At 40.0% G+C, this 7750-nt stretch overlaps 1 protein-coding gene across 2 annotated transcripts in view; it reads left to right on the top strand.

Annotated features, from left to right (window-relative positions):
- The first annotated feature begins 280 nt into the window (after positions 1-280).
- LOC124142385 (allatostatin-A receptor-like) overlaps positions 281-7750 on the top strand; it is a 49327-nt gene continuing 41857 nt past the window's right edge. Inside the window, exon 1 of one of the 2 annotated variants that reach the window (XM_046510823.2) lies at positions 281-378. The gene's annotated coding sequence lies outside the window, so the exon portion shown is untranslated. Of the gene's footprint in view, positions 379-5940; positions 6282-7750 lie in introns of those variants that run through there. The other variant, XM_046510824.2, reaches the window with a different exon arrangement.

Below are 7750 nucleotides of genomic sequence, written 5' to 3'. Positions count from 1 at the left end.
TAGTTCCTCTTTCACACCGGTTACCAATCTGTGTCAATGTCATTACTTGCATAAGTTTCATGCGCTTCGGATACTTTGTCCTTTACCAGATAGTTAAATTAGTATATTGGATTTAGTCATGTAATGCTTGGATTAATCCAACAAACTCATCACCCGAAAAAACATAATCTACACAACCAATGTCGATATGTCCAAATATAATCAAAATATCAAAAGATATTCGAAATAAAGACGCGTTAAAATATCGACGATGAATGGAATCTCTCGAAATCCCCTCAGTGCGCATGTCGGTCAAAGCGCAACTGGGTCGGTAGCCACAAGCAGGCAGCGAGTTAGAACGATGTTTACAGGAGACGCTGGATGATAATAACTTTGACAGTAAGTTAATTACCTTTCTTAAGTCACTGAATATCTATCTGTGTAATTTGTTTTTTATTGGAATGAACCATTTTTCTGTAAAACCCCTCGCTAGAAACGATATACGGCAGTTGTATTTATAGCGTGTGGGCTCATTGTTCACACAGCTGATCACACGGCTCTGTTTGTAGAGAACGTGAAATCTGAGATATGTCTCTATGCTTTAACGTATGCTACTCATTACATGTTTTCATATGAACAAGTTCATAACTCTCTTATTTAGAGGGTTTACGTAAGTACGACTATCCCGCTATTCTATAGGCACCGAAGCATAACCGTGACCGACCCTGACCTGGGAGATACCAAACAAGTAGTGGAGGTCACAGCGAAGCTGTTTTAACTTTCCTGGCCTTAAATCTGTCTCAAATAATGCAGTGCATGACACGAACACATTGTATGACTCTCTTAGGGATGATATATAATCTCAAGTGGATCAGAAAGCTTCAATATATCATGCTCCAGCTGTTTAATCGTAATACGATTTGGCCTACATTTCTGGTCGACCCAGCTCGCCGACAGCGGTTGATCAGCTGTTCAAAACCGCTAGCGTTTGAGTCAGCTTTATGCATTCATCGACTCACTTATCGACTGTTGGTAGAAATATATGTAGCATTGTGTAGATTCATCCTGTGAATATAATGTGCATTGATGCCTGATCGGACGCTATGGTTTGTGGTGAGGTCACGTCTTAGTCCCCATAAACCGTTCATTTCAGGACGTAAATCTCCGGACTTGCCTCTGTAGCGAGCGTAGAGCGTGTCTGGGTTGTCTATTTCATGTACATTTCTGCCATGCGTCCAACTTGTCAATGTGTTGTCGGCCCTATTTTCACTTCAATCTATCTTGGGTATTAAGAGGTTTATTGCTAAAATCTAGAATATTCAGAAATATCAGTTTTATTAGAAGTGGGAAGTCATGCGTACCGCTGTGAAAAGAAATTACCGATTTCACACCTAAATATTGATTAATGCGAGGCACATTTTTATATTTTGCCTCCCTTTAATAACATGTTATGAAGAATCTCCAAAGCTCGATTGTTGTGCTATTTCCCCGAGGGGCTGCTAGATTAGTGTCAGCGTCATCACTTTGAACTGCGGTAAAGGAAACGACGCCATCAAACCCCAGTCACAGTCGCTTCGAAAAAATAAAGATAATGCATACGTAATAACTGTTGCTGTGCTAAGCTGTTATTAGCATATAACTGAAATTATTATTCACAGTAATCATTTGCACCGTATTGTTAGTTGTCTGTAAGCTGCAAGTGCATCATGATGCTGGGGGTGCTTTATGCTACTTTGTCATGTCAAATACCCGTGCATGCATGATGCAACATGATGCAATATGATGCATATGTGTACGTAATGTATACATGGGGTATATGTAAATGTAGTGCCTCACAGATTGAGCATGCTGACCTATGCACGCACTCACAGACACATGCATTCAAACATTGCGTGCGTGCGTGCGTGCGTGCGTGCGTGCGTGCGTGCGTGCGTGCATACACACATACATACACCAGGACAAACTGCGTGAACTCGAACAGAAGTTTTCTCACTCTCAAAACAGATTCGTAAAGTTGAGTATATTTAAGCGCTCATCTTTTGACTTTTGTATCTAATCTATCTATCTATAGCCTCTATCTACCACAACGTGTCTTCAATGGACATAATATACAAGGTGTATGGACGTGGCATATGTTCAGAATAATAAATAGTAACCTGTTCGTTTCTCAACATTAGCACATACTTTCTAAACCTGTAGATGTATATTCGGAATAAATTATTTGTTTGTTGATGAGCTTGAATATTCTCAAAATATAAGGATGATAACTCTGTTACATCCTCATCCGCCACACTTCTCTTAACACATCGCCCTGGACCAAACCGAATGCTTGGTCACTATTTGTTTATGAATGCAAGTAAAGTCACCACCATTCCCCGCCCTGATCATTGTAAATACGTGTTCACGGGCCCAGCGGGGCGGTATCCGGTTACACCCCCCACCCCCACCAACACCCAGCCCTTGCTAACATAGTGACCTCTGGCTTGTGAACTTACACTCGTGTTATGGTCTCATGTTTCGACAGTACACAAGCACTTCTTGTTGTCGTCAATGCGATTATACTCTCACAGTGTCAGAAAGTACAAAGAGGGCACTTATTATGCGATGATTAAAATGAGACAAAAGTAGCAATGTCCGCCAATGTAAAACAATCACGTATATGATTCACAATCGTACATAAAACTATTTTCGTAAACGTAACATTTGGAGATACTGTAGTATTAGGTAAGTGCTGTGCCACGACTGTGGAATCTATTTATATAATTTATAGGCATTTTTGATTTTTTGAATTTTTAAAAAAAAATACAATTATTTTAAAGAAATGTTTTCATAGACTAAATATTAGTATAACGTAGAGCAAGGAGTACATGTCTATATTCCTAAACAAATGAACAACTAACTCTGACATGCTTGGTTCAAGCAGTCTGTATTTGTTGACGATGGGAGCTATTTATGTCTGTGCGACCATTTCCGCATTACTTATGTAAGATATCTGACCTCAAGATTTGTAATAGACTGACATTTAGTCCCAAAATAAGTTATTTTATTTAAAAAAAAATATTTACAAAAGAAAAATAACAATATCCAAATGGAGCCCAGAACGAGCTGGGAAATCTAAACTTGAATTGGACTCCTTTATTATTTTTTTCTCTCGGGACGGAAGTCTAGATATGTTAGTGAACCTGAAACAATGGTATTGTGACTGATTCACCAGTCGAAGTCACGAATTAAACATATATAGTACCTTTTCTTTGCATTGACAAACCTTTCCCCGAATATTTGAGCAACTATCTTTGATTAATGTTAGATTTCTTATGATTATGAAATGATTTTGTCGATATTATTTCATTTGGCGTATAATATTTCAATTGGTACTTATTATCCGTTGAGAGCTACCTACAGAATCTTTTAACATACTAATATCCAAATATATGTATGCCTACATACCTGACTGTTAAATTTTTTTAATTTTTTTTTTTCATATTTTCAGAAACTCCATAACCTTTTTTTTATACATTCTGAAACAAGCTGATATTTGTATATGCTTGGTTGGAACCAGCTACAATCCGTGGGGATTCCGGGTAAAAATATAGGTCCCCAACAAACTTTGGTTGTAAGAAGCGACTAAAAATGTATTAGGTGGTCAGGCTCGCTGACTTGGCTGTATGCAATATCATCGTTTCCATATTGCCTGGGGGCACGGGTGGCCCAGTCGTCTAAGGCGCCGCGATTCGCTGTGCAGAGTTGCGTCGCCTGGGCACGCCAGAAACCTGTGATTGTGGGTTCGAATCCCGGTTTGCCCCGATTATGTTTCTAGGTTTGTCAGCACCATACCCGTGCTCGTGGGTTTCACCGAAGTGGTAAACGTCTGAGACCTGCATCACTTCGGGCTTTCCTCCCACTTTAAGCTGACACGCCGCGATATAACTGGAATACTGTTAAAAGCGGCGTTAAACCCAACTCACTCACTCACTCACTCCATATTGCCTGGATCGATGCTCTTGATGTCAGTTACTGGATTCTCCGGTCCAGACTCGATTAATTACAGATCGCAGTCACATACATGTCGCTGAAGTATTGCTGAGTGCAGCGTTAAACAACAAAGAAATAAATTGTCACAGCTTTACCTAAGCAATTAAAATGACCAGCGTTCATGTGAATATCGTCTCCTAAACATAACTGTTTATTTTGACAAGGCTGTCAGGTAAACCATAAGTGTCAAAGTTAATTTCGAGAATACCGTTATCTATCTGGGGTAATGCGTGCTGTATATCACTGTTATGACTTATTACGTGACGATGATCACCCGAGAGGCTTTTAATGGAAACAAGGGATAAACACTTGTAAATTATTTACAAATACAATTGTCACTTGTAGTATCGACTGAAAAGGAGCTTCTGTCATGAGATTAATGGGTTTTTTCAGTTTTAAACGGCATAGTTCATTTTAGAATGCTGTCGCTGTGGATGTGAATAATTCATAGAGGTATCCGTTGCTGTGTAATGTGTACCATTTGGTGAAAACAGCATTTATTATATACTTCAGTGTGAAAGACTGAGTTTTTTTAAGTTTAGAAAAGTGATATTTTCATTGCAGTGAACATAGCACATCTCACTGCAGTGAAGGGGCGGTCGGGTAGCCTAGTGGTTAAAGCGTTCGCTCGTCACGCCGAAGACCCGGGTTCGATTCCCGACATAGGTACAATGTGTGAATCCCATTCTGGTGTCCCCCGGCGCGATATTGCTGGAATATTGCTAAAAGCCGCGTAAAACCATACTCACTTACACACTGCAGTGAACATAACACTTTGACGGAACTATTGTCATACAAGGGTTACCTCCCCGCAAATTGTCCGCTCACAAACTGGTTACGTCCTTTTTACATTAGTCCACATTGACAAGGCAAAATAATGACAGATGGTCATTAATGGAGTTAATATCACTTTTTGCCGTTTGTTATTCTCTCGAAAATGTTTTGTTATAAACTGTACATTTCTCATTTAACTCGTCAATAGACACTGTTCGTTTCGCAAAGGGCCATTGTGACTTGACCAGCGTGTATTCTTTCGCTTCCAACAGCAGTCTCCTAGTTTTCGCATAAAATATTTACTCGCATGACAAAGAATGATCAATGTTTGGCAAAATGACATTGTTGTGTTTGATTATTTCATGCATGAATACACAGCTACTTAATTTGATTTCTGTGACCATTTTGTCAACCATTAAAGAAAACTGAATAAGTGTTTCAATATATATTTGGAAAAAAATAACATTCAGTGTTATAAAACATGTCCAATAATTATGTCACGAACCTTCAAGCCTCACTACATGAAGACTTGCTCACATTTAAATGTTTTAGGGAACATGTATGACCAGGGAATATATATAGTGCCTGAAAATATTAGGGATTATCTGCAATGGCTGATTCATCCAAAGACAATACCTTCTCCTGATATTACCATCGATGGTACCTATATTTGATTATACACATTTGATTATACACATTTGATTATACACATTCCCTGCTTATACATATTCACCAGACCCGTGGAGATCCGGGAGGGAATAGATCTTCATCAACCCATGCTTGCCGTAAGAGGCGACTAACGGGATCGGGTGGTCAAGCTTGCTGGCTTGATTGATGCATGTCATGGATTTCAATCACTGGATCGTCTGGTCCAGCCTCGATCATTTACGGACCGCCATCATATAGCTGTAATTTTGCAGCAACAGACAAACACATTCCCTGATTGTATATACCCTGTGACAAAGACGTGTACACATCATGTAGACTCGCTTGACGTATCAATTGGAACAACTGTTGAGAATTTTATGTTTTTGCAAGCCTAAATCATGGCATCTCTTTTGACATGTTGTTGTCTTGTACGTGTCCGTCGCAGCGCTGCTCTATGATCGACTAACATTCCTGGCTGCAAACACGCATGGCGTTCGCGTGTGTGGACTGTTGATGTGAGTTGCTGATGTGTGTAGGTGATTTGTGAAGCTGATGTTGGACTGTGTGCGAGACAGAGTGGTAATCTTATCCCAAGTGATCTCAATGCGACCCTTGGTTGACATTACTAGTCAGTCGTTATCGTATGTCACTGACCAGACCAAAGGTTTCCTGCTGAGGGCCCAAACTAAACTGCTAATAGGACGCCCTTGTACCCGTTCTCTGTCTTCATGGTATAAAGTACGGCCGTCGGTGTACCATTCACCCCGACAGGTGTCTTCCACTCACTGTGAACAATGTGTTTATCTACAACGGCGAGGTGAAATGGATACGCGCTGTACAGAATGGAAGTAAGAATCTATCTTGATACATTTATGTTTATGTTTATATTTATGGTTATTTCTGTGAGTGAGTTGGGTTTAGCGCCGCTTTGAACTGTGTTCCAGTTTTATCACAGCGTGTCAGCCTAATGTGAGAGGAAAGCCCAAAGTGATGCAGGTCTCAGACGTTTACGACTTCGGTGAACCCAAGAGCACGGGTATGGTGCTGACAAACCTAGAAACGTGTCTGGCGTGCCCAAGGGACGCAACTCTGCACAGCGAATCACGGCGCCTAAGACAATGGGTCCACCCGTGCCCCATAGTACTTTCAGTGATACCCGTCTTCTGAATATCTGGTTATGATGTGCGGGGAGGTAAAATAGGGTTTCAGGTCGCCTTCAAGATCATGGCACTTATATAGCGACGTGCACGTGTGTTGCATGATGTTTTGTCAAAGTGTTCACACCCGAGTTGTATTGAAACAAAAACAAGTATCTCTAATAGGGACGGGGAAAGGCCGTAGTTAACTTTTTTTTGACAGGGGGAGCAAATATTTGTACAAGTATCACTTGTCCCCAACTTGATTCAAATAAAACTGTTTTCTATAGAAGAACATTTTTTGGCAAATAATAATGTCAAAATATTTATGCTACTTTATGCTAATAATAATCTAATGGTTTTCTGGAATCCTTAATAGGTTGTTTAATTCTCATCCGTCATTCGGCATTAATCTATGCAGATATACAACAGGGTAACTAGCTATCCAATCTATATTGACATCTGAACTTCGTCTCACCCTTCTGTAATCTAACACCATGTGCCGATTCACTCGCCTATTGAGAGTTTACCCTCATTGCAGACCCACCGACAAATGACGTAACGGCTGACCATAGATTAGAGGTGAGCCTCTTGAACTACGAGCTCCTTGTTGCTGATTGTGTTATCTTCTTTCGATTAAACATGCTCAATTTGGCGAACATGATACATCGCTTCCAGCCCAGTTCGAGTATTTGGTAAATTTAATTTTACAGGGTCTACGGTTGATGGGTTGTAAGTTCAGCAGTAATAGAAGATTGCACAAGTTCCCGATGCAATGATAACTAGTTTATGATAATTTTCTATATCATATAAATCATATGTTGTCTCTATAAAATGGAAGGCGCTCTTTCTGTTCGCTTATCTGGACTTGCCTTTTGTAAGGATAGAATTACAAATACATACAAGGAATTATTATTCAGTACAGCCTTAGAGCAAGGCTTCAGCCATAGCAACATGGCTGCCAGATGTGACATGCGTTAAGTTATTGTTGAGCACATATTCAAGTACACAGTGCGCCTAGTCAGATATCTACTTATCCTGTGGTATGGATATGATGACGACGTATTGTATCATACAACTGTATCACATCCTGACCCAAGTATTATTTTGTAGCTGTTTTCTATACTTGGTTTTTGAGACAATTCTGCCGCCTAAAAACATCGGCCCAACTCTAAGCCCAT

The sequence above is a fragment of the Haliotis rufescens genome, unplaced genomic scaffold (genome assembly GCF_023055435.1).
Source record: "Haliotis rufescens isolate VD_foot unplaced genomic scaffold, xgHalRufe1.0.p SCAF_1, whole genome shotgun sequence".
NCBI lineage: Eukaryota > Metazoa > Mollusca > Gastropoda > Lepetellida > Haliotidae > Haliotis > Haliotis rufescens.
This window is presented reverse-complemented; position numbering and strand designations above follow the sequence as displayed.